The sequence below is a fragment of the Lithobates pipiens genome, unplaced genomic scaffold (assembly GCF_037356315.1).
Source record: "Lithobates pipiens isolate NorthernLeopardFrog02 unplaced genomic scaffold, aLitPip1_a1.2 Scaffold_10, whole genome shotgun sequence".
Classification (NCBI taxonomy): Eukaryota; Metazoa; Chordata; class Amphibia; order Anura; family Ranidae; genus Lithobates; species Lithobates pipiens.
Window position 1 is genome coordinate 220520758 of NW_027507686.1, and position 27534 is coordinate 220548291.

At 44.1% G+C, this 27534-nt stretch overlaps 1 long non-coding RNA gene across 1 annotated transcript in view; it reads right to left on the minus strand.

Annotated features, from left to right (window-relative positions):
• The window catches only part of LOC143942367 (uncharacterized), a 116151-nt gene that overhangs the window by 42553 nt on the left and 46064 nt on the right, over positions 1-27534 (minus strand). Inside the window, exon 2 of the long non-coding RNA XR_013264763.1 lies at positions 23181-23227. This is a non-coding gene — a long non-coding RNA (uncharacterized LOC143942367). The remainder of the gene's footprint in view (positions 1-23180; positions 23228-27534) is intronic.

Consider the following 27534-nt stretch of genomic DNA (forward strand, 5'->3'; position numbering starts at 1 on the left):
ATACCATTAAACTTTTTGCCTTATTGAGATGTATGTTGGGCGATGAGAGTTTCTTGTTTGGTCAAGCGAGGGGGCGGTTGAACTAAATTCCGTTCTTTTATTTTTGAGATACACAAGCTGAAGCTAGTACCTGAGCAATCTTCTCACCAGCTGGGGACGATGAAGAAGTGGGAAAACTTCAGCAAGTGTCAAGTCAGGGACCCAGCGGGACAGCAGAGGGGACTCTTGAGGAGCATCAGTGGGTGCTGCTTATAGAGTATCTGTGAGTGCCAAGCCAGGGACTCAGCAGGGAAGCGGGGTGATGCTTGAGGAAGATACTGAGTGCCAAAAGTGACAGAGCTTAGGGGATCCAGTGGCTATTGGATCACTAACTCTAGTGAAAGACTGGGCGTTCGTTGAGTGAAGATCCACAGTGAGTGATTGTGGAGTAAGCAGAGAACTGTTTGTTTTGCCAATAGTTGAATACAACTACCGTTTGTAACTGCTACAAGATTGTTACCATAGGAGACAGCGTTCCTACCTATACAGAAGTGGTGTAGGCCTTCACCTGTATAGCTGTCTACCTATAGAAATCTCAGAGTCTGCCAATTACCATTGCATCTACTTAAGGGTGTCCTGGCTGGCCCTAACCCTCTCTCCCACAGTTCTGTTCAAGAGACAATAAATCTCTTTGAATTCAAAAAGTGTCTGGCGTCCACCATTTTATCCGGAATTATACCCACCATGCCTTGTAACCCACTCTACATAGATGGATGTCAGCTGTCCCTAACTCTGGAGGTCACCATTAGGCCTCAGGGGTCCCGGGACCTGGCTACACATGATTATATTGGTCCAAGGTGGACCAATACAACTATGTAAAAACATTCATACCCGGAACTTAGCTTTAAAGTGTATGTCGAGACAACATTTAGAAACAGACAAAATGAAATGAGTTAGATGCTCCAGACAATATTTTCTCATTGATCACACTAATGCACTGTGAGCTGTGGTTTGCTAAATAATTCCTGGGGTTCTCCGAGATAATGTTTTTTTCAAGGGTTGAAAGGTTGAATACACTGGTCTATACTGAGATAGCAAGGTTGAATGCAAACAGACCAACAACCCCCCCCCCCCCCTACAGTGTGATGACACCTCTATGTGTACTAGCCTCTTACTATACTGCTGTAAGGTAACACCATGAAAACTCTAAGCCAAATGCTTCAGCCCCCTGATGAAGTCACGTGAGGTGTCATCACATTGGAGTGGCCAGGCGTCAGCCATTCATTTACTGCCCTGGTGAAGGAACTTATCACTTACTATCATCGTTTGATTGACTTATGAATCATTTATTTGTTTGGTTGCTAATTTGTGCCTAGAGTAGCACATGGGAGCTTCGCCCTTGTTTTTTGTACTTTTTTCATTCACCTATTTGGCTTTTTTGCACATTTCTTTGTGGGATTATTCATATACTTGGATTTATTGATGTTTCATGCACTTGCTCTTTAAGTGGAAGTTTATTTATTTATTATATATCACCATTATTCAACAGCACAGCATCATCATTATTACTTCTTCATGCTATATCCCTTGCTGTCATGCGTATTCAGTGGCTTCTATACTTTGCAAACCATTGACTCAGAACAACAGTGCTTGTAGGCAGGTGTACTGTTTTCTAATGGTTAACATGCTGTGGTGTGTCTGCTGTTTGCCCTTGGTGCTTTCCATAGCAAGGTCAGGGCCAGGAGAAGGGGTGGCTGTCCTAGGTGCAATGGTTTTCTGTAGAGGGTGGTAGTGCCTTCCTTCTGCTATAAGGCTGACGGGAGTAATGACAACAGGGTGAATGGGGGGGGGGGGGGGTTGCAGTTTGGCATATTTGCCCTGGGCAATGGATGACCTTGTCTCAGCACTGAGCAGGGGTTTTTATGCAAAAAGGGGTTGGGCCATAGTGGTTGTTGATTAGTCATGGGAGTGAGCAGAACCATACACAAGGAGATGTAGAATCGAACCTAAGTGGGGGTCAACCCTTGGCAGGACCCAGAAACGGGACTGTTAGCTGTTAGTGGGCCATGTTGCTATGTTGGGAATCATTACAAGCTAAAGGTATGAGACACCGCAGCATAGCCCAAAGCCCAGTATAATATTTAAAGAGGAACACCATCATGTTGCAGAAGGAGATACACCATTTCAGTTTTTTGTTCTTTACTAAACTTGCTTCACAAGGTATGAGTTGGATCAATGCATCTTCCAGGTGGTTAAAACCTTGTCCTGACAATTTTTAAAGCGTTTGTAAGCCTAAAATCAATTTTTTTTTATGTTTGGCGTCATGTCTCACTGTACACAGTTTTCTTAAGCAAATCATTTTTGACAATCTGTTGCAAAGTCTCATATTAGGGAATCCTGCAATAACAGCATGCGCTGTTACAGGCTAACAATGCTAAGCCAAGGAATAATAATAAAATACAGTATGTCTCTGCAATACATGCATATTTCCCAATGTTTTCTCCACTTAGAAACTCTGCAAGCACAGAAAAGTATCTTTTAATCTGCCAAAATGCACTCAGCATTGTGGACTGAGAACAAGGAGTCTGTGGACTGAGTGGTATCGGCCCTGCCCATTGCCTTTTGCTAAACAATTCTCATATCTCCACAACATAAAATCCAGTCCTTCTGTAGTCCAAGATAAGAGGGCTCTTTGATTTAACACAGAGATTGTGGTGAGAGCACAAGACAGCTCTCAATTTATGACAACTGTTTTTTTCCTTTTGTATTTATCAGACAGATTTAAAATGATTCCAATAGTATATTATATAGACCACAATGGAAAAATAAGAGAAGTTAATTGTTAGCATAGGTGTGCGCAGCCTATTGCATTAGGGTGCGCATCCTGAAGCTCAAGCACACATTTGTGTCTCCAACTCTACATATATATATAGGCTTACCTATAGGTACTGTAAATAGCTCCTAAATGTGCACCATCACCGGCACATGTGCTCTGAAGGAAAGGCCACTTGGGCTATTCCTTCAGAGTCCTGTGCCATAAATGGCAGCTCCCATGCACAAGCAGGTTGCAAAAAAAAAAAAAAACACAGCGTTTTACTACTGATTTAATTGATTCAGAAACATTTTGTATGAGGAAATCATGGGTTGCTTAATATTATCTGTAATCAAGAATATAGTGATTTACTGGTTATGGAGATTTGGTGGAGACTTGCTTTCCACTCGTAAGTCTGGCAGCTTGAGTTCCAGCAATAATTTAATAATTCTGATTAATCGACAACTCCAGGCGAAAGTGAACAAGTACTCAGGAATGGAGATTTCACTTCAGCAACACTAAGGCCGCGTACACACGCGCGGACTGTTGGCCCAACTTTGTCCGTCCAACAGTTTGAGCGAACAGTCCGCTCAAACTTAGCATGGACGGACATGGCCACACACGACGGACGAACAGTTTGCTGAAACCGTGCGCGATGACGTGAACGGCACGTACGACGGGACGAAAAATACGACGTCCTATACACTGCAATGCAACCTTCCGACGTGGAAATCCTTTCTGAGCATGCGCGAGACTTAGTTGGCCGAACAAGCCTACACACCAGCGAACAGTCCGCTGAAACCTTGTTTCAGCGGACAGTTTTTCGGAATTTCCGTAAGACCTTGTTCGGCCAACTGTCCGCTGAAACTGTCCGCTGAAGCCCCACACACGAGCGGACTGTCCGCCCAAACACTGTTCAGCGGACAAGGTTGGGCGAACAGTCCGCGCGTGTGTACGCGGCCTTATAGCTACAGACCTTCCAAGACCACACTTCAGAAGCCAAGGGAACAGCTCCTATAGTTATGTTTGTTGACTAGGCAAGCAAGGGGTGCTTACTATGCTTGACCTGTTCTCGTACCCTGGGGGGATCCTCATCTTTTGTTGGTACTTGTTAGGTGCCCCAGTCAAATCAAAGGCTCATTGTCCATGTTGGTTCAAAAATATTAACCAGTTGCCGACCGCCGCACGCCGATGTACGTCGGTACAATGGCACGGGCAGGCATAAGGACATACATGTACGTCCCTTGCCTCCCGCGGGTCGGGGGCCCGATCGGGCCCCCGCCCGGTGCCTGCGGCGGTCGGTATTCGTTCGGGAGCGATCCCGGACGAGGGGACGGCCATTCATTCATGGCCACCCCCTCGCGATCGCTCCCGACGAATAGAAATCCCCGGTGACATCACTTCCTCTCCTGTAATGTAAACACAGGAGAGGAAGTGATGTATTCTCTCCTCCGTGTCGGTATTTTTCGTTCCGACACGGAGGAGAGCGGATCAGTAAGTTGCACCAACACTCACACACACAGTAGAACATGCCAGGCACACTCACACCCCCCCTTTACCCCCCGATCACCCCCCCAATTACCCCTGCCCCCCAGTCACAGTGACACCAATGTCATTTTTTTTTTTTTTTTTTTTTTTTTTTGCATTGGTGTCATTTGTGACTGTAATAACTGTTAGGGCAGTTAGAGTTAGCCCCCTTTAGTTCTAATGTACCCCCCTAACCCCCCCAATAAAGGTTTAACCCCGTGATCACCCCCCGTCGCCAGTGTCACTAAGGCTGGGTTCACATTGCAGCGGTTTATGAGAACGAATGTGATTCGCACCGCACTGCAGTGCAAATCACATCCGATCTCTGTGCGATTCGAGTTCAGCCATTCGCCGCACCCGCCGCACCCGCCACACCCGCCGCAAATTCGCACGGGACCCTTTTTTTGGCCCGCAGCAGAATCGGATCGCATGGGTGTTCACACCATGCGATCCGAGTTTGCAGATCGCACTGCGATATGCGAACTGATCTGGGGGTGTCAGTAACATTTCACTGACACTCCCAGCAGTTCGCATAGGGCAGTGTGAACTGCCGCCGGGAGGCATGCGATGCGGGAACCCGCCGCGGATTCGCGGCGTTTCCGCATCGCTCCAGTGTGAACCCAGCCTAATAAGCGATCATTTTTCTGATCGCCGTATTAGTGTCACAGGTGACGCTAGTTAGGCAGGTAGGTATTTAGGTTCGCCGCAGCTTTTTATAGCGCCAGGGACCCCCATATACTACCGCATAAAGCCCCCTGATTGCCCCCTAGTTAACCCTTTCACCAGTGATCACCATATAACTGTTACAGGTGACGCTGGTTGGTTAGTTCTTTTTTTATAGTTTCAGGGCACCCGCCATTTATTACCTAATAAAGGTTTAACCCCCTGATCACCCGGCGGGTGTCATTTGTGACTAATAACTGTTAGGGCAGTTAGGGTTAGCCCCCTTTAGTTCTAAGGTACCCCCCTAACCCCCCCAATAAAGGTTTAACCCCGTGATCACCCCCCGTCGCCAGTGTCACTAAGGCTGGGTTCACATTGCAGCGGTTTATGAGAACGGATGTGATTCGCACCGCACTGCAGTGCAAATCACATCCGATCTCTGTGCGATTCGAGTTCAGCCATTCGCCGCACCCGCCGCAAATTCGCACGGGACCCTTTTTTTGGCCCGCAGCAGAATCGGATCGCATGGGTGTTCACACCATGCGATCCGAGTTTGCAGATCGCACTGCGATATGCGAACTGATCTGGGGGTGTCAGTAACATTTCACTGACACTCCCAGCAGTTCGCATAGGGCAGTGTGAACTGCCGCCGGGAGGCATGCGATGCGGGAACCCGCCGCGCATTCGTGGCGTTCCCGCATCGCTCCAGTGTGAACCCAGCCTAATAAGCGATCGTTTTTCTGATCGCTGTATTAGTGTCACAGGTGACGCTAGTTAGGCAGGTAGGTATTTAGGTTCGCTGCAGCTTTTTATAGCGCCAGGGACCCCCATATACTACCGCATAAAGCCCCCTAATTGCCCCCTAGTTAACCCTTTCACCAGTGATCACCATATAACTGTTACAGGTGACGCTGGTTGGTTAGTTATTTTTTTATAGTTTCAGGGCACCCGCCAATTATTACCTAGTCTCACTAGTGTACCCCTAAATTTAGGGGTGTCTACTTTCCAAAATGGGGTCATTTGGGGGGGGTTTGTGCCATCTTGGCATTTTATGGCCTTCAAAACTGTAACGCCCTTAGAAAGCCTGAAGGCGGTGCTTGGTTTTCGGGGCCCCGTACGCGGCTAGGCTCCCAAAAAGTCCCACATATGTGGTATCCCCATACTCAGGAGAAGCAGCAGAATTTATTTTGGGGTGTCATTTCACATATGCCCATGGCATGCGTGAGCAATATATCATTTAGTGACAACTTTGTGAAAAAAAAAAAAAAAAAAAAAAAGTTTGTAATTTTCCCGCAACTTGTGGCAAAATATAAAATATTCCATGGACTCAACATGCCTCTCAGCAAATAGCTTGGGGTGTCTACTTTCTAAAATGGGGTCATTTGTGGGGGTTTTGTGCCATCTTGGCATTTTATGGCCTTCAAAACTGTAATAGGTAGTGAGGAGTGAAATCAAAAAATTACGCCCTTAGAAAGCCTGAAGGCGGTGCTTGGTTTTCGGGGCCCCGTACGCGGCTAGGCTCCCAAAAAGTCCCACATATGTGGTATCCCCGTACTCAGGAGAAGCAGCAGAATTTATTTTGGGGTGTCATTTCACATATGCCCATGGCATGCGTGAGCAATATATCATTTAGTGACAACTTTGTGAAAAAAAAAAAAAAAAAAAAAAGTTTGTAATTTTCCCGCAACTTGTGGCAAAATATAAAATATTCCATGAACTCAACATGCCTCTCAGCAAATAGCTTGGGGTGTCTACTTTCTAAAATGGGGTCATTTGTGGGGGTTTTGTGCCATCTTGGCATTTTATGGCCTTCAAAACTGTAATAGGTAGTGAGAAGTGAACTCAAAAATTTACGCCCTTAGAAAGCCTGAAGGCGGTGCTTGGTTTTCGGGGCCCCGTACGCGGCTAGGCTCCCAAAAAGTCCCACATATGTGGTATCCCCATACTCAGGAGAAGCAGCAGAATTTATTTTGGGGTGTCATTTCACATACGCCCATAGCATGTGTGAGCAATATATCATTTAGTGACAACTTTGTGTAAAAAAAAAAAAAATTTTTTTTTTTGTCATTATTCAATCGCTTGAGGCAAAAAAATAAAATATTCAATGGGCTCAACATGCCTCTTATCAATTTCCTTAGGGGGTCTACTTTCCAAAATGGGGTCATTTGGGGGGGTTTTGTACTGCCCTGCCATTTTAGCACCTCAAGAAATGAGATAGGCAGTCGTAAACTAAAAGCTGCGTAAATTCCAGAAAACGTACCTTAGTTTGTAGATGTGACAACTTTTGCGCAAACCAATAAATATACAATTATTGACTTTTTTTTTACCAAAGACATGTGGCTGAATACATTTTGGCCTAAATGTATGACTAAAATTGATTTTATTGGATTTTTCTAATAACAAAAAGTAGAAAATATCATTTTTTTTCAAAATTTGCGGTCTTTTTACGTTTATATCGCAAAAAATAAAAATCGCAGAGGCAATCAAATACCATCAAAAGAAAGCTCTATTTGTGGGAAGAAAAGGACGCAAATTTTGTTTGGGTACAACATTGCATGACCGCGCAATTACCAGTTAAAGCAGCGCAGTGCCAAAGTGTAAAAAGACCTCTGGTCATTTACCAGCAAAATGGTCCGGTCTGAAAGTGGTTAAAGATAAGTGAGGGGTGGGGGTATGATAGCCACCCCCTTAAAATATTGGATTTACAGATACCACAGCCTCCATCGTAGAATGCAGCCAAAAAAAAACCCTAGACAAATATCTAAACAGGGTTTTAAAAGTACTACACAATGTGTAAAAAATAGCAAAACAATTTATTCCATCATATAAAGGTTAAAACCCAATAAAATGATTGCACGTTTTACACAAACATACTCATAGAATTTTGTACGTAATTCATCTCTAATTGTAGACATACAGTATATAAAGTAAAAAAAAAAAAAACACAATTAAAATGTCCAAATTAATTTTCACATTTTTCATCTGCATGAAAGTGCCCTATAAATGCCCTAAAGAAGCTGCACCAGTGTGTGTAGTGTGAAAGCCCCGAGGGCTTTCACACTACAGCGGTGCGCTGGCAGGACGTCAGAAAAAAGTCCTGCCAGCAGCTTCTTTGGAGCGGTGAAGGAGCGGTGTGTTTACCGCTCCTCCACCGCTGCTGCCCATTGAAATCAATGGGGCAGCGCTGTATTGCCGGCGGTTTTAACCCTTTCGTGGCCGCTAGCGGGGGGTAAAAGCGCCCCGCTAGCGGCCGAAATGCGCCGCAAATCTGGCGGCAAAACGCCGCTAAAAATAGCGGCGTTTTACCGCCGCCGCTATCAGCGGTGTGGTGTGAAAGGGGTCTTAAGTAGCTCAGTGCTAATATAGAGGACATTATATACAACACAATAGCACTTATGGTTCTACAATTCAACTGTAGAGGTGGTCACATTCTTTTAGCAATGTATGGTTCTTGTCATATGTGTGTTTTTATATGTAGTTTTCCATAACTTTTTAATACCATTAAACTTTTTGCCTTATTGAGATGTATGTTGGGCGATGAGAGTTTCTTGTTTGGTCAAGCGAGGGGGCGGTTGAACTAAATTCCGTTCTTTTATTTTTGAGATACACAAGCTGAAGCTAGTACCTGAGCAATCTTCTCACCAGCTGGGGACGATGAAGAAGTGGGAAAACTTCAGCGAGTGTCAAGTCAGGGACCCAGCGGGACAGCAGAGGGGACTCTTGAGGAGCATCAGTGGGTGCTGCTTATAGAGTATCTGTGAGTGCCAAGCCAGGGACTCAGCAGGGAAGCGGGGTGATGCTTGAGGAAGATACTGAGTGCCAAAAGTGACAGAGCTTAGGGGATCCAGTGGCTATTGGATCACTAACTCTAGTGAAAGACTGGGCGTTCGTTGAGTGAAGATCCACAGTGAGTGATTGTGGAGTAAGCAGAGAACTGTTTGTTTTGCCAATAGTTGAATACAACTACCGTTTGTAACTGCTACAAGATTGTTACCATAGGAGACAGCGTTCCTACCTATACAGAAGTGGTGTAGGCCTTCACCTGTATAGCTGTCTACCTATAGAAATCTCAGAGTCTGCCAATTACCATTGCATCTACTTAAGGGTGTCCTGGCTGGCCCTAACCCTCTCTCCCACAGTTCTGTTCAAGAGACAATAAATCTCTTTGAATTCAAAAAGTGTCTGGCGTCCACCATTTCATCCGGAATTATACCCACCATGCCTTGTAACCCACTCTACATAGATGGATGTCAGCTGTCCCTAACTCTGGAGGTCACCATTAGGCCTCAGGGGTCCCGGGACCTGGCTATACATGATTATATTGGTCCAAGGTGGACCAATACAACCATGTAAAAACATTCATACCCGGAACTTAGCTTTAAAGTGTATGTCGAGACAACATTTAGAAACAGACAAAATGAAATGAGTTAGATGCTCCAGACAATATTTTCTCATTGATCACACTAATGCACTGTGAGCTGTGGTTTGCAAAATAATTCCTGGGGTTCTCCGAGATAATGTTTTTTTCAAGGGTTGAAAGGTTGAATAAACTGGTCTATACTGAGATAGCAAGGTTGAATGCAAACAGACCAACAACCCCCCCCTACAGTGTGATGACACCTCTATGTGTACTAGCCTCTTACTATACTGCTGTAAGGTAACACCATGAAAACTCTAAGCCAAATGCTTCAGCCCCCTGATGAAGTCACGTGAGGTGTCATCACATTGGAGTGGCCAGGCGTCAGCCATTCATTTACTGCCCTGGTGAAGGAACTTATCACTTACTATCATCGTTTGATTGACTTATGAATCATTTATTTGTTTGGTTGTTAATTTGTGCCTAGAGTAGCACATGGGAGCTTCGCCCTTGTTTTTTGTACTTTTTTCATTCACCTATTTGGCTTTTTTGCACATTTCTTTGTGGGATTATTCATATACTTGGATTTATTGATGTTTCATGCACTTGCTCTTTAAGTGGAAGTTTATTTATTTATTATATATCACCATTATTCAACAGCACAGCATCATCATTATTACTTCTTCATGCTATATCCCTTGCTGTCATGCGTATTCAGTGGCTTCTATACTTTGCAAACCATTGACTCAGAACAACAGTGCTTGTAGGCAGGTGTACTGTTTTCTAATGGTTAACATGCTGTGGTGTGTCTGCTGTTTGCCCTTGGTGCTTTCCATAGCAAGGTCAGGGCCAGGAGAAGGGGTGGCTGTCCTAGGTGCAATGGTTTTCTGTAGAGGGTGGTAGTGCCTTCCTTCTGCTATAAGGCTGACGGGAGTAATGACAACAGGGTGAATGGGGGGGGGGGGGGTTGCAGTTTGGCATATTTGCCCTGGGCAATGGATGACCTTGTCTCAGCACTGAGCAGGGGTTTTTATGCAAAAAGGGGTTGGGCCATAGTGGTTGTTGATTAGTCATGGGAGTGAGCAGAACCATACACAAGGAGATGTAGAATCGAACCTAAGTGGGGGTCAACCCTTGGCAGGACCCAGAAACGGGACTGTTAGCTGTTAGTGGGCCATGTTGCTATGTTGGGAATCATTACAAGCTAAAGGTATGAGACACCGCAGCATAGCCCAAAGCCCAGTATAATATTTAAAGAGGAACACCATCATGTTGCAGAAGGAGATACACCATTTCAGTTTTTTGTTCTTTACTAAACTTGCTTCACAAGGTATGAGTTGGATCAATGCATCTTCCAGGTGGTTAAAACCTTGTCCTGACAATTTTTAAAGCGTTTGTAAGCCTAAAATCAATTTTTTTTTATGTTTGGCGTCATGTCTCACTGTACACAGTTTTCTTAAGCAAATCATTTTTGACAATCTGTTGCAAAGTCTCATATTAGGGAATCCTGCAATAACAGCATGCGCTGTTACAGGCTAACAATGCTAAGCCAGGGAATAATAATAAAATACAGTATGTCTCTGCAATACATGCATATTTCCCAATGTTTTCTCCACTTAGAAACTCTGCAAGCACAGAAAAGTATCTTTTAATCTGCCAAAATGCACTCAGCATTGTGGACTGAGAACAAGGAGTCTGTGGACTGAGTGGTATCGGCCCTGCCCATTGCCTTTTGCTAAACAATTCTCATATCTCCACAACATAAAATCCAGTCCTTCTGTAGTCCAAGATAAGAGGGCTCTTTGATTTAACACAGAGATTGTGGTGAGAGCACAAGACAGCTCTCAATTTATGACAACTGTTTTTTTCCTTTTGTATTTATCAGACAGATTTAAAATGATTCCAATAGTATATTATATAGACCACAATGGAAAAATAAGAGAAGTTAATTGTTAGCATAGGTGTGCGCAGCCTATTGCATTAGGGTGCGCATCCTGAAGCTCAAGCACACATTTGTGTCTCCAACTCTACATATATATATAGGCTTACCTATAGGTACTGTAAATAGCTCCTAAATGTGCACCATCACCGGCACATGTGCTCTGAAGGAAAGGCCACTTGGGCTATTCCTTCAGAGTCCTGTGCCATAAATGGCGGCTCCCATGCACAAGCAGGTTGCAAAAAAAAAAAAAACACAGCGTTTTACTACTGATTTAATTGATTCAGAAACATTTTGTATGAGGAAATCATGGGTTGCTTAATATTATCTGTAATCAAGAATATAGTGATTTACTGGTTATGGAGATTTGGTGGAGACTTGCTTTCCACTCGTAAGTCTGGCAGCTTGAGTTCCAGCAATAATTTAATAATTCTGATTAATCGACAACTCCAGGCGAAAGTGAACAAGTACTCAGGAATGGAGATTTCACTTCAGCAACACTAAGGCCGCGTACACACGCGTGGACTGTTGGCCCAACTTTGTCCGTCCAACAGTTTGAGCGAACAGTCCGCTCAAACTTAGCATGGACGGACATGGCCACACACGACGGACGAACAGTTTGCTGAAACCGTGCGCGATGACGTGAACGGCACGTACGACGGGACGAAAAATACGACGTCCTATACACTGCAATGCAACCTTCCGACGTGGAAATCCTTTCTGAGCATGCGCGAGACTTAGTTGGCCGAACAAGCCTACACACCAGCGAACAGTCCGCTGAAACCTTGTTTCAGCGGACAGTTTTTCGGAATTTCCGTAAGACCTTGTTCGGCCAACTGTCCGCTGAAACTGTCCGCTGAAGCCCCACACACGAGCGGACTGTCCGCCCAAACACTGTTCAGTGGACAAGGTTGGGCGAACAGTCCGCGCGTGTGTACGCGGCCTTATAGCTACAGACCTTCCAAGACCACACTTCAGAAGCCAAGGGAACAGCTCCTATAGTTATGTTTGTTGACTAGGCAAGCAAGGGGTGCTTACTATGCTTGACCTGTTCTCGTACCCTGGGGGGATCCTCATCTTTTGTTGGTACTTGTTAGGTGCCCCAGTCAAATCAAAGGCTCATTGTCCATGTTGGTTCAAAAATATTAAAGATAAGTGAGGGGTGGGGGTATGATAGCCACCCCCTTAAAATATTGGATTTACAGATACCACAGCCTCCATCGTAGAATGCAGCCAAAAAAAACCCTAGACAAATATCTAAACAGGGTTTTAAAAGTACTACACAATGTGTAAAAAATAGCAAAACAATTTATTCCATCATATAAAGGTTAAAACCCAATAAAATGATTGCACGTTTTACACAAACATACTCATAGAATTTTGTACGTAATTCATCTCTAATTGTAGACATACAGTATATAAAGTAAAAAAAAAAAAAACACAATTAAAATGTCCAAATTAATTTTCACATTTTTCATCTGCATGAAAGGCAACACAATGCACAACTCCTTAAAAACATATATAGCATGGAAGGGGAAGCTCCATAAATGGACAGGCCCAGAAAACTCTGCCTCAGCGAGAAGATGGAAGGCATATAACGTCTACAGTTAGTGGAGATGTATCTGTGAACTCTAAAGCCGCGTACACACGGGCGGATTGTATGGCCTACTTAGTCCGTCATACAATCCGACGGACAGTCCGTCCTACTTTCGAATGAACGGACTTGACCACACACGGATGCAGAAACAGTCCGTCGAAAGCTTGCGCGATGACGTGTACAGCACGTACGACGGGACTAGAAATAGGAAGTCGAATACACAGCAATGCAACCTTTCGCCGTGTAAATCCTTTCTGAGCATGCGCCATTCTTAGTCCGCCGAACTAGCCTACTGACGAGCGGATTGTCCGCTGAAACCAAAGTATGACGGACAGTATTTCGAAAAATCCGAAATACTTAGTACGCCAGACTGCACGCTGAAAAAGTCCGCTGAAGCCCACACGCGAGGAGACTGTCCGCTGAAATGTGTTTCGACGGACTAAGTAGGCCATACAGTCCGCCCGTGTGGACGCGGCTTAACGGTTCTTTATCAGTATTCAAATGTTAAAGATGACCACCAAGTTCCCCCATCCAGCGCATGCAGGTGGTTCAAGTTCATTCTACTCAGTCAGGATGTAATGAGAAGAATATCCATTCAACTATCTAGTCTGGACACAATTTTGAAGGGCTTTTGAACAAAATTAGTTGACTGAATGCAAGAGAATCAGGACCAGCCATGAGAAGATGAACCATGGCATGTCCTGATTGGTCCAGATAGGATAGGAAGCTTCCTTGCTTCTACTATATGCCTACACTAAAAAGGTGGCACTGATGGCGGTGGGACACATGTGGGTAACATAGAATTGAGAGTTCCTCAAACTACTTCTTCCTATACTAAAATGCTCTTTGTGTATAGATACTGTAAAGTGGCATTTATTTCTTATAGGTATTTATATAGCACCAATAATTTACACAGAACTTTACATGCTGCACATTCACATTAGTCCCTGTCCTGAGAGGGTTTTGTAATCTAAGGTCTCACATGCTATCTCACAGGGCCAATTTAGACAGAAGTCAATTAAAACCTACTAGCATGCCTTTGGAGCATGGGAAGAAATCCATGCAAACTCAATGCAGATAATGTACTTGTTTGAATTCAACCAACCCACTAAAATTTCAAATAAAGTTGATAAATGATAAATTTGAAAATTTCACCGAATGCTAATGTAAAGGGGCAATAATGCTAATGGTGGAGATTCCACCGAACGCCAACATAAAGGGTTAATTCCAATGAATATTCATGTAAAAGGGCACCCCCAGACAGTATCGGGACAGGCTGGTTCAGGGCAAGGATGAAGAACTGCACCCCCTTCCACTCCTAATGCATGCTGTAGCATGGGGTGGCCAATTTCTTGCTTTCTAGCAACTAGAAGGTAGTTGAAAATTAGCTGTTTTTTTTTTGTTGTAGGTGGAGAGTGGGCACACTGTGACAATAGTAGCTGTCAGAGCAGCCTGGTGGTTTCTAGCCACTGATCTGGAGCTTGTGTGTAATAAGGGTCTGCCCCCCCCCCCACCAGCACTGCGCCCTGTTCGGCTGCCCCTCCTGCCCACCCCTTGTAAAGGCCCCACCTCCAAGGAAGCCTGCCATGCCATTTTTTTTTAACTGCCCTTAATCTTATAAACAGTTGTCAGGGTTGGCCTTGGCAACAGTGGTCCTGCAGTACAAAGTCATTTAGCACCCAAGGTGGAAAGGCTAAAGGGTTCCCACCTCCATGGGAGGCACCCACAGTATGATGCGTCTTCGCTTTCACAGTTCTTATATAACTGAGGGCGGAACCACACAGTGACGTTCCTGGGTGACCCTGCCCCCTCTGATGTACGGGGACTTCGCACGGCTTTCCCAGGGTGTCAGAGGGGGGTGGGGCCACCAGGTTAAGTAAATGGGTGGCCCTGCCCCCTCTGACGCCCCAGGAAAGCCATGGGGAAGTCCCGGTGGGTCAGAGGGGGCGGGGTCACCAGGGAACCTCACAGTGGGGCCCTGCCCTCAGTTATATAAGAACTGTCAAAGCGAAGATGCGTCATATGGCAGGTGCCTCCCATGGAGCCGGGTTGGTCGCGGCTTTGTTTTTTTTGTTTTTTCGGTGCGTCTGCAGAGCGAGAGAAGAAGATGAAGATGAATGGACTTCATGTGACATTTTTATTTTTTGATATTTTAATAGAGGACTTGTCCGAAGCTGTGTCTTATCTTTTAACATTTTGACACTTTTTTGTGAAATAGTAGGGGTACATTTGTACCCGGTTACCATTTCACATGGGGGGGGGGGAGACCGGATCTGGGGGTCTCCTTGTTAACCACTTCAGGACCGCCGTATTGCCAATGTAAGTCAACACAATGGCACAGGCAGGCACAATCACGTAGATGTACATGATTGCCTTCCAGCGGGTGGGGGGTCCGATCGGACCCCCTCCCGTTGGATACGACGGTCCGGTTCGCTCCAGGAGCGCTCCGTGATGAGGGGATGGCCGTTCGTTTTCAGCCACCCCCTCTGGATCGCTCCTGGCCAATGAGAAGCTTCCTCCCACTGTGTATTGTTTACACAGGAAGGAGGAAGTGATGTCATTCTCCTCGGGGCGGTCTTTTTGACCGGACTACGAGGAGAAGACTAATAGTAAGTGTGCACCAACACTACACTGACATGTAGGTACACACAGGCACACAAACCCCCCCCCGATCCCCCCCGCCCCCCCTCCCCCCCCAGTCAGAGTGTCACTGATTGCATTGATCATTTCTTTACTGATCAATGCATTCAGTGTCAGTTGTGACAGTAAAAACTGTCAGGACAGTTAGTGTTAGGTCCAGGGTAGCCCCCTATCACCCCCCAATAAAGATTTAACCCCCTGATTGCCCCTAGAGTTAACCCTTTCACCCCCTTTTGCCAGTGTCACTAAGCGATCATTTTTCTGATCGCTGCATGTGTCGCTAGGTAGCTAGTTATTTTTTTAGGTTCACCGCCAGGTTTTTATATCGCTAGGTACCCCGATATACTACCCAATAATGGTTTTAACCCCCTGATTGCCGCTAGTTAACCCTTTCACCCCCTTTTTCCAGTGTCACTAAGCGATCGTTTTTCTGATCGCTGCATTAGTGTCGCTACAGTCGCTAGGTAGCTAGTTATTTTTTTAGGTTCACCGCCAGGTTTTTATAGCGCTAGGTACCCCGATATACTACCCAATAATGGTTTTAACCCCCTGATTGCCGCTAGTTAACCCTTTCACCCCCTTTTGCCAGTGTCACTAAGCGATCATTTTTCTGATCGCTGCATGTGTCGCTAGGTAGCTAGTTATTTTTTTAGGTTCACCGCCAGGTTTTTATATCGCTAGGTACCCCGATATACTACCCAATAATGGTTTTAACCCCCTGATTGCCGCTAGTTAACCCTTTCACCCCCTTTTGCCAGTGTCACTAAGCGATCGTTTTTCTGATCGCTGCATTAGTGTCGCTACAGTCGCTAGGTAGCTAGTTATTTTTTTAGGTTCACCGCCAGGTTTTTATAGCGCTAGGTACCCCGATATACTACCCAATAATGGTTTTAACCCCCTGATTTCCGCTAGTTAACCCTTTCACCCCCTTTTGCCAGTGTCACTAAGCGATAATTTTTCTGAACGCTGCATCAGTGTCGCTAGGTAGCTAGTTATTTTTTTAGGTTCACCGCCAGGTTTTTATAGCGCTAGGTACCCCGATATACTACCCAATAATGGTTTTAACCCCCTGATTGCTGCTAGTTAACCCTTTCACCCCCTTTCACCAGCGATCACAGTATAAGTGTCACTGGTGACGCTGGTTAGCCAGTTAGTTATTTAGGTTCCCCGTCAGGTTTTTATATAGCGCCAGGGACCCCCATATACTACCTAATAAAAATTTGAACCCCCTGATTGCCCCTAGTTAACCCTTTCACCACTGATCACCGTATAAGTGTTACGGGTGACTCTGGTTAGTTTGTTTTTTATAGCATCAGGGCACCCACCATTTATTACCCAATAAAGGTTTAACCCCCTGATCACCCGGCGGGTGATATCAATTAGGTTTTAGGGTCAGGGTCTGCTTCGCCCCAGGCAGCGCTAGGTTAGTGCCAGTACCGCTAACACCCACACGCAAAGCATAAACCTCCCGTAGTGGTATAGAATCTGAACAGATCAATATCTGATCAGATCTATACTAGCGTCCCCAGCAGTTTAGGGTTCCAAAAAAACGCATTGTTAGCGGGATCAGCCCAAATACCTGCTAGCACCTGCGTTTTGCCCCTCTGCCCAGCCCACCCAAGTGCAGTATCGATCGATCACTGTCACTTACAAAACACTAAACACATAACTGCAGCGATCGCAGAGTCAGGCCTGATCCCTGGTAAGCCTGATCGCTAACAGGTTTTTTGGTAGCATTTTATATTCAAATCCGGAAGGCAGTGCTTGGTTTTCGGGGTCCCGTACGTGGCTAGGCTCCCAAAAAGTCCCCCACATGTGGTATCCCCGTACTCGGGAGAAGCAGCAGAATTTATTTTGGGGTGTAATTTGACTTCTGCCCATAGCATGTGTGAGCAATATATCATTTAGTGACAACTTTGTGCAAAAAAAAAAAAGTTTGTAATATTCCCGCAACTTTTGGCAAAATATAAAATATTCCATGGACTCAACATGCCTCTCAGTAAATAGCTTGGGGTGTCTACTTTCCAAAATGGGGTCATTTGGGGGGGTTTTGTGCTATTTTGGCATTTTATGGCCTTCGAAACTGTGATAGGTAGTGAGGAGTTAAATCAAAAATTTGCACCCTTAGAAATCCTGAAGGTGGTGATTGGTTTTCGTGGTGCCGTGCGCAACTAGACTCCCAAAAAGTCCCACACATGTGGTATCCCCGTACTCAGGAGAAGCAGCAGAATGTATTTTGGGGTGTCATTTCACATATGCCCATAGCATGTGTGAGCAATATATCATTTAGTGACAACTTGGTGCAAAAAAAAAAAAGTTTATAATATTCCCGCAACTTGTGGCAAAATATAAAATATTCCATGGACTCAACATGCCTCTCAGTAAATAGCTTGGGGTGTCTACTTTCCAAAATGGGGTCATTTTGGGGGGTTTTGTGCTATTTTGGCATTTTATGGCCTTCGAAACTGTGATAGGTAGTGAGGAGTTAAATCAAAAATTTGCACCCTTAGAAATCCTGAAGGTGGTGATTGGTTTTCGGGGTGCCGTGCACGACTAGATTCCCAAAAAGTCCCACACATGTGGTATCCCCATACTCGGGAGAAGTAGCGGAATATATTTTGGGGTGCAATTCCACATATAACCATGGCATGTGTGAGCAATATATCATTTAGTGCCAACTTTTTGTAAAAAAAATTTTATTTTATTTTTTTTTGTCATTATTCAATCCCTTAGGACAAAAAAAATAAATATTCAATGGGCTCAACATACCCATCAGCAATTTCCTTGGGGTGTCTACTTTCCAAAATGGGGTCATTTGGGGGGGATTTGTACTGCCCTGCCATTTTAGCACCTCAAGAAATGAGATCGGCAGTCATAAATTAAAAGCTGTGTAAATTCCAGAAAATGTACTCTAGTTTGTAGACGCTATAACTTTTGCGCAAACCAAAAAATATACGCTTATTGACATTTTTTTTACTAAAGACATGTGGCTGAATAAATTTTGCCCTCAATGCATGACTGAAATTTAGTTTATTCGATTTTTCTTATAACAAAAAGAAGAAAATATCTTTTTTTTTCAAAATTTTCGCTCTTTTTCCATTTATATCGCAAAAAAAAAAATAAAAAAAATCGCAGAGGCAATCAAATACCATCAAAAGAAAGCTCTATTTGTGGGAAGAAAAGGACTCAAATTTTGTTTGGGTGCAATATTGCATGACCGTGCAATTACCAGTTAAAGCAGCGCAGTGCGAAATTGCAAAAAGACCTCTGGTCCTTAAGGTGTTTATTGGTCCGGAGCTGAAGTGGTTAAAGGGGGCTTCCAGATTCCGAAAAGCCCCCCGCCCGCAGACCTCCACAACCACCAGGCAAGGGTTGTGGGGATGAGGCCCTTGTCCCCAATCAACATGGGGACAAGGTGCTTTGGGGGGCTACCTCAAAGCACCCTCTCCATGTTGAGGGCATGTGGCCTGGTGCGGTTCAGGAGGGGGGACGCTCCCTCGCCCCCCTCTTTTCCTGCGGCCTGCCAGGTTGCGTGCTTGGATAAGGGTCTGGCATGGATTTTGGGGGGACCCCACCCCATTTAAAAAAAAAAAATTGGCACGGTGTTCCCCTTAAAATACATACCAGACCCTTCAGGTCTGGTATGAATTTTGAGGGGAACCCCTACGCCATTTAAAAAAAAAATTGGAGCAGGGTTCCCCTTAATATCCATATCAGACCTGAAGGGCCTGGTATGGAATTTTTTTTACATTTTGGTTTGGGGCTCCCCTTAATATTCCTACCAGACCCAAAGGACCTGATAATAGACTGGGGGGATCCCATGCTGTTTTTTTCAATGACTTTTATCTGTATTGCCGGGACTGACAATTCATTATAGCCATGAGTACTTTTAAATTACCTTTTTTCCTTTAGAAATGTCATTTTGTGCAGGGACTGTTCTAACCACTGGAAAAATGCGCCACTTTACAGGCATACTATAGACCAGGGATCCTCAAACTACGGCCCTCCAGCTGTTGCGAAACTACACATCCCATGAGGCATTGTAAAACTCTGACATTCCCAGACATGACTAGGCATGATGGGAATTGTAGTTCCAGAACAACTGGAGGGCCGTAGTTTGAAGACCCATGCTATAGACAGCCCTCAGGTACGAAATATAAAGGAATATTTCCCTTTAATTGTTTCACTTTAAGCATTATTAAAATCACTGCTCCCGAATAAAAAAACGGGCGTTTTTAAAACATTTTTTTTTTTTGCATTGATACATGTCTCTTGGGGAAGGACCCAGGTCCCCAAACACTTTTTAGGACAATAACTTGCATATAAGCCTTTAAAATGAGCACTTCTGATTTTTCATGTTAATGTCCCATAGACTTTAACGGTGTTCCGGCGGCTTTCAAATTTGCCCCGAACACATATTGTTCGGTGCATATTGTTCGGTGTTCTGCAGGACATCCAAACAGCCAAAATTAGCATAAGATCGGGCCGAACCGTTCGCCCATCCCTACTGCCTACCCCTCAGTCCAGCCCACCTGCCTTCACTTTCATTAAACCAGGGCTGTAATATTATATTTGCAAGCATCAGATTTTTACAGCTAATCTTAAATCTAAGCCTGAAAATAATAAGACTGCATTTCAGGTATTATTCTTAAACGTTCTCATTGCATTCCGCCCCAGATTATTCCCTCTGATGTATAGGTCATATACCTTTTTTTAGGTATAAAGGACCTCTCACCTTTTGTTCTTGAACTTTAAAAAGCGCTGGTGCGATTGCAAGGATAAAATCCTGCCAGAATTGGAAAAAAAAAAAAAAAAAGTTGCAGAGCTCAGTTTAGAAATTCCGCTAACAAGATGAATGGCGACTCTGATATGAAATGAAAAGAAAAACACTTCTTACATTATACTTTGGATTTTATCCTGCGATCAGTCTTCCGGCAATGAATAAAGAAGACTCCCTCTTCCACCTGTGATCATAGACATGCTTTTTTTTCATACAGCACATTTCAGACGCCATCAAACAGCAGATAACGCTCAGTGGAAGACAGAGGATTATGGAATCCATATTTAACTGCTTCACTACAAGCGCCCTCACCCCCGCCAACAGTTTTCAAGTCTCGGGAATGATTTCTTACCGCTGTCATTCTTTTGTTGTTTTGTCAACTGAACTCATGCCCATGAACATTTGTTAAATGAAAAGCGTAGGCAGATATATATATAAAATCACCCCTCGGTTATGTGTTCATCAAAAATAGGAACGCGGCTAAACACTCATTACATACGAGCTGTTCACTTGCCAAACTATTTGTATTACTGCCCATCCAGTTTGGAGATGTACACAGCCATGCCACACAGCAGTCTGGCAGGGCAGGAGACCAGCTTTTCCTCTGCTACATTTCAGTAACGTGTGTGCCCAGATTTGCCACCCCCTTATAAATGATATGCAGTGGATCACTTTTCAGCGGTAGTGCTGAGACAAGGTCATCTAGAGCCCAGGGTGAACAGGCCAAATTGCGCCCCCCCCCCCAAGATTTATGAGCATTATGTGTCAGTGAAAATCCCTTCCCCCTCAAAAACAAATCGAGCATGCTCACCCCCTAAGCCTAAATCCCCCACCTCCCAGTACAAATCTGCCCCCCTGCTAAAACCCCCCCTCCCAGTACAAACTTTTGCCCCCCCCTAGCTTAAACCCTCTTTCTCTCTTCCAGAAAAGTCCCCCTGCTAGCACAAATCCTCTCCTCCCCCTCCAAATCCCCCCTTCCAGCACAAACTTTTGCCCCCCCAGCTTAAACCCTCTCTCCCTCCCAGCACACATCCCCACCCCCCCAAAAAATGTACCCCTGCTAGCACAAATTCTCTCCTCTCCCTCCAAATCCCCCCTTCCAGCACAATCTTTTGCCCCCCCAGCTTAAACCTTCTCTCTCTCCCAGTTCCCAGCACAAATCCCTGCCCCCCCCCAAAAAATTCCCCCTGCTAGCACAAATCCTCTCCTCCCCCTCCAACTCCCCCCTTCCAGCACAAACTTTTGCCCCCCCAGCTTAAACCCTCTCTCTCTCCCAGCTCCCAGCACAAATCTCTGCCCCCCCAAAAAATGTTTTACCGCTGCTAGCACAAAGTCTCTCCTCCACCTCCAAATCCCCTCTTCCAGCACAAACTTTTGCGCCCCCTAGCTTAAACCTTCTCTCTCTCCCAGCTCCCAGCACAAATCCCTGTCCCCCCCCCCCAAAAAAATTCCCCCTGCTAGCACAAATCCTCTCCTCCCCTCCAAATCCCCCCTTCCGGCACAAAGTGCCCTCACTCCAATCCCCTATCCTAGCACATATCCCTCCCACAAATTTACCCTCCTAGCACAAATATCCCCCAATCATCCCTACTAGCACAAAACATCCCCTCTCCAAAAAATAAATTCCCCTCTCCCGTTTTACTTTTATAGCACAGACCTCCCAAATCTCCCCTTCTAGCACAAATCCTCTTTCCCCACCCCCTCAACACAAATCCCCCCCAATCTCCTTGTGGTGCCCCCCACCTCACATGATACCACAGTGCCCAGGGCAGCTTCCCCTCCTGCCCACCCCTTCTGCCGGCGATGTTCAGAGGCACTTCGGAGGTGATACAGTATGTGCCTCCTGTGTTAACCATTGAAAGCTCGCTATACCCTGTGCATTGCCTGCAGTTGTGGTGTGTCCCCATTAATTTACATAGGTCGGTTCTGCCTGCCGAATGTAACCTGTGATATAAATTTTGCTTTGCAACACCTCAAGCTCATCAGTGTATACTACAGTGTATGCTAACATAATGTTAACTTATGACTCTGTGGTCAGTGGCCAGTGAAAAGAGAAGCAGCAGACTGATGAGCTCATCTCTCCTTTTTTCAGCATGCTCCTTGCACTACAGCCTTACTGGCTGACTCCTTGTGGTCCTTTCCCCCACCCCCAGTCTGAGCTCGGATGCCCCCTCCTAGCACAAATCCTCTTCCTCCACCAAATCCCCCTTCCAGCACAAGCCCCAAACTCCCCCTTCTTAGCACAGATCCTCTCCCCCCTTTCCCCTTCGAGCACAAATACACTCATCCCGATCACAAATGTTTGCCCCCCCCCCCAGTTGTGTCCTCAATGTAATCCCAAAACCCCCCCGTGCACCCCCCCACCCCCAGTTGTGTCCTCAATGTAATCCCACCCCCCCCCCCCCCCCCCCGCCAAATAAGGTGATTGTAAAGGATTATCCTGTAAGACAACCAATTATTTTATATGTATTTAATTATTATTTTTTTTATTTGATTACATACATGCCATTTTTGTATAGATATAAAAAACATTATAAATACCCCCCCTTTTTTTTATAAGTGATCACATTCCCTTTGTTCTCAGCTGCATACAAGCTGGGGGGAGGAGAAGAAGCAGTACACTGAGCTTCCCAATGAATGGCTGATCATTGGAGGAGAGCAGTTTGAGTTGCCAGCATAGTTAGAGAACTGACCACTGTGTGTCCCCCTGCCCAGTGTGGTCAGTTTTTAACAGGAAAGCAGAGTTACTTTCAAGAACACCAGGGATTTCACACAAAGGAAGCAATATAAAGAGAACAGGAGACTTTCTCATACAAGTACATGGTACAGCAGGCACATATCAGGAATATGAAGTTTTGGGGTAACAAACACTTTAAACTTACAGACCTCAGATGCAGCATGTGGGATGTCCTTCCTCCCAGGCTCCTTCTCATCTTCACACATAAAAGTTGAGGAAGAGAAAAGTCTGTTACATTTGCTGCTTTTGAAAGACAGCATGCGGGGAGCTATCAATTGTTTCTATTTTTATAAAAAAACTGAAAATACTGCATTTTGGTCACTAGATGGCGCCATGTATTGTAGGAAATTTCTTAGCACCATCTAGTGGCTAAATGTGGTATTTTTCAATTTTATATTATAGAAAAACATTCGACCAGCACAGCAAATATTTAACCTAATAATTATTTCTTGCCCCATCTGCACAGAATGAATACATATGTACTTTTTACTGTGAACTGCTATGCAACTTTATTTTCTACACCTTCAAGTGTTCTGATGTTAGCTGCTAGAGACCATGCAAACAGCATTATATATGCATGAGCCTGTCACCTTGTGTAAATGAATGTGTAAATTGGACATGGCTAATTTGATCGTGCCCAGTTGTCACACTGTTGAGATGCGGGAGCAAGACATTCTGTCCCTTTCAAACATGTTGGCCGGCTATCTATATGTGAGTCATCTGTCCTGATTCTGCTTGATGGAAGGCCCCATACAGCAAAGACATTGTTGAGTCCGTGTCTGAGAATCACTCCTAGGGATCAGGGGGAACTGGTTCCTGTATCCTTATTGGCAGGGGCTGATTATAAACATGTATGTGTATAAACCTTGTGAGCTGCCAAAACTAAAAAAAAACCACTATACTAAAAAATAGCTGCCAGCACTCCCCACTTCCTCAAAATGTGACAATACAAACGCACATAACCAATGTGCGGCGCTAAAATAAACATGCATCAGAATAGCAACTATATACTAAAACTCTAAAAAAATATAGTATTAAAATCACCAATAACAGTGCAAGTGCTCAATAATAAAGATAAAGTGCAAGTGCTCAGTGTGTATATATACACAGTCCTGAATGATATTTGCAAACACACAAACATAATAGTCCATAAAGATATTAAGGAAATAAGTGAAACAAATGGTGTCTTCATGCAATGTGCACTCTCACCCTTTAGGTGTGCCCTCACCTTAAGGCCCCTTTCACACATGCGGACATTATGTCCGTATTTCATCCATCCGTTTGCAGATGAAATACAGACATACATGCATCCCTATGGGATAGCGGGTGTCTGCGGATGAACATCCACAGACACCCGCTATTGTCCGCCTCCGCAACTGTCCGATTCTGCAGACGGAGGAAAATCCTATTTTTCTATCCGTCTGCAGAGCGGATCGGATGAACACGGACAGACGGTCCGTACTCATCCGATCCCCATAGAGGAGAGCGGAGAGCTAACAGGGCGGTCCCTGCGCAGTGTGCGAAGACCGCCCTGTCCGCAGCCGGCTCAGCGGGGACAACGGAGCGATCCTCACGGGGTGGATCATTACTGATCTGCCCCATGTGAAAGGGGCCTAAGGGCTTTAAAAACAAGCATGTAGTGAATATTAAAAACTTAGATGGCCATCATCCATAAGGGCTGGTTGGTAATAAGCATAAATCTCATATTCATTCATCTTCCTGGTGAAAATGCTGATCAATAAAGCCACAATTTCCATCTGGTATTCCAAAGATCACCTCATATGCATACAGGGAAAAATAGAGGCGTGCAATAGTGTAATTTCGTTTACAATACATTTAATGGCAGCACAAACTCATCACATTACACTCACATTTAATATGTTTAAAAATCGCTTTAGAATGTCCTGGTTGGAGTGTTGGAGTCACTACACATACAAAAGAATTGAACTAATATATATATATATATATATATATATATATATATATATATATATATATATTTTTTTTTTTAGATATAATTTCATCATTTATGCTGGATTGTTTTGATGTCATATTTATGGTATATGTGCTGGTATATATGGTGCACTCACGCATGATTGGGTGATTTCATATTCATATACATATTTATATGGTTTTGTGCCCAATTTTTCTAGTTTTATTCGTTTTCACAAATTTTTGGTGCGACATTACGTTATTGGTTGCTTTGTATTTTTTGGCACCGTTGCTCATTTTATATTTTTCACTATTATTTTGTGTTTTTGCAAATATCATTCATACACACTGAGCACTTGCACTCCATCTTGATCATTGAGCACTTGCACAGTTATTAGTGATTATTAATATAATATTTTTTAGAGTTTTAGTATATAGTATATAGTTGCTACTCTGATGCATGTTTATTTTAGCGCCGCACATTGGTTATATACGCTGAGTATAAGCAAACCACTGCCTTAGGGAGCCTGGCTGTTATATTGAGGTTTTCCGTGTTTAAACTCATTTACATGCTTTTATGCACGCATAAGCTGAAGGCGGCTGTCAAAGGCAGCTAAAAAGTACAAGTGTCATTAAAACATGCTAAAATATAAATGTGAGCATAGCACCTTAGAAAACAACAGCCTTTGTATCAGCTGAACAATAAAAGCCTTTTTAAAGTATAACTGAATGCAGCTTTTTTTTTTATTAAGTTTTGGAGTGGAGAGAGATTAGAACCCTTGTCAAGTTTTTATCACTGTCTGTGGCCCCATTAGAAAGATTCAGCCTTAATTGTCCTGTTTGTCACCAAGACAAAGTAAATATTGCAAAGTAAATATTGCAAAGTCTAGATGTGCAAAGACATCCCAACAGACTAAAGGTTGTAATTAGGGCAAAAGGTAGTTCAATAAAATACTGACACAAGGGGGTGATCCTTTTTCCAACTAAAGTGATTCTGTTTTTGAATATTTTTTTCTGAGATGTTGGTGTTATATCTTTCACTTGGATGTTATAAGTTGCACTAGTAAATACGACTGGATAAAACAAAAACTGTGTGTGTCTTCACTTCAGGCTGCAAAGCAACAAAATGTGATTCTTCTCTATACCCACTGTATATTAGTCCTGATTGAACCAATGTACCAATGTATATACCAAACCTCTATTATTCCTGTGGAAGCTAAAAGTAGACACCGCTATTATGGAGATCCCCACTAGCTTTTGGGTCCTGTAACGGTTGGTTGCTCTGCTACGATTTTTATGGGTTTTTGATGCTTTTAAGTGTGCTTTTTTCCCCTCTCTCTCTTTTTTTTTTTAATTCCAATTCATGACATGTGTGTTCCGTAGCATTTTTTATGCATTTTGCAGATGTGTTCCATACAGAAAGAAAAACGCAGCATGTTTTAAATGTGTTGACTTCACAGGAATGCACTGCACTTGTGTAAACTAGGGATATTGGAATCAGTGGTGACTTGTCCATAAGGGGCGCCACCCCCCTAATCAATGTGCCCGGCCCCTAATCTACATGCAAGGCGCTGGACGCATGGATTTCAATGGGGTCTTTTTTTTTTTAAACACGTGATTAGAGCCTGAGTCTCTAATTGGCTTTAAAAAAGGGTGGGCTCGGGGCGCAGGGCACTGCACCCTGAGCCAAAATATTGAGCACCAGCCACTGTTTGGAATACATGGAGAACACTGCACATGCATTTTTGATGCAGATTAAAACCAGATGTGACCACTTTAAAGTAAAGAAAATTGTGTTTAGATACATGGAACCTACTGGCATGCATTGGTTTTAGATGCATTTTCAGTAAGAACATTGGAAACTCAAAATAATTTTTCTGGTACAAGACCCCCCTATGCAGGATGAATGCTAGGATTATAATGGAGTCCACTAGGAGTGATCATTCTCAAAATGAAACATAAAACACATAACAGGGATACAAGTGATCTCATTTTTCAGCAGAAAACACAAAAGCAACAGGGGAAAAAAAAGAGCTTTTGTGCTAAAAGGCCAAGCAGCAGGCACCATATATCTTAACAGACATATTACCCACAGCTCTTTTAATGTTAATATTTGCCATCAAAAACATTGATTTATCAATCTTACGCCTCAAATGCAATGTCCAATTCCGCGGAAAGTCTTCAACCTTCAATCTACGTTCTATGAATCAAACTGCTTATTTCAGTAAAGTCAATCAGGTATCGAGAAGCAGCGTGAGAGTGTACACCGGGGACCGGGAAGACAGATGACTTCTATGTGACCTTGAAAGTTCCTCTCCACTCCACCGAGGAGCTACTTAGTCTTACTTAATCTTACCTTCTCCCATAGGACAAGACCCTTCAAAAGCTGTAGCACTGACCTGGTTATGACTCTACCAGGCTAGAGTTTCCCGGCTGTACTCTCATCAGTCTTTCCACTCGTAAAAAAAAAAAGAAAAAAATTTATTGAGCCGTTTTGCTGCCATTGCCAATGCCTGCAACTTGTCTTCATTTACTACATTGCGTTTTTTGTATACTAAATCCAGGCCAAGG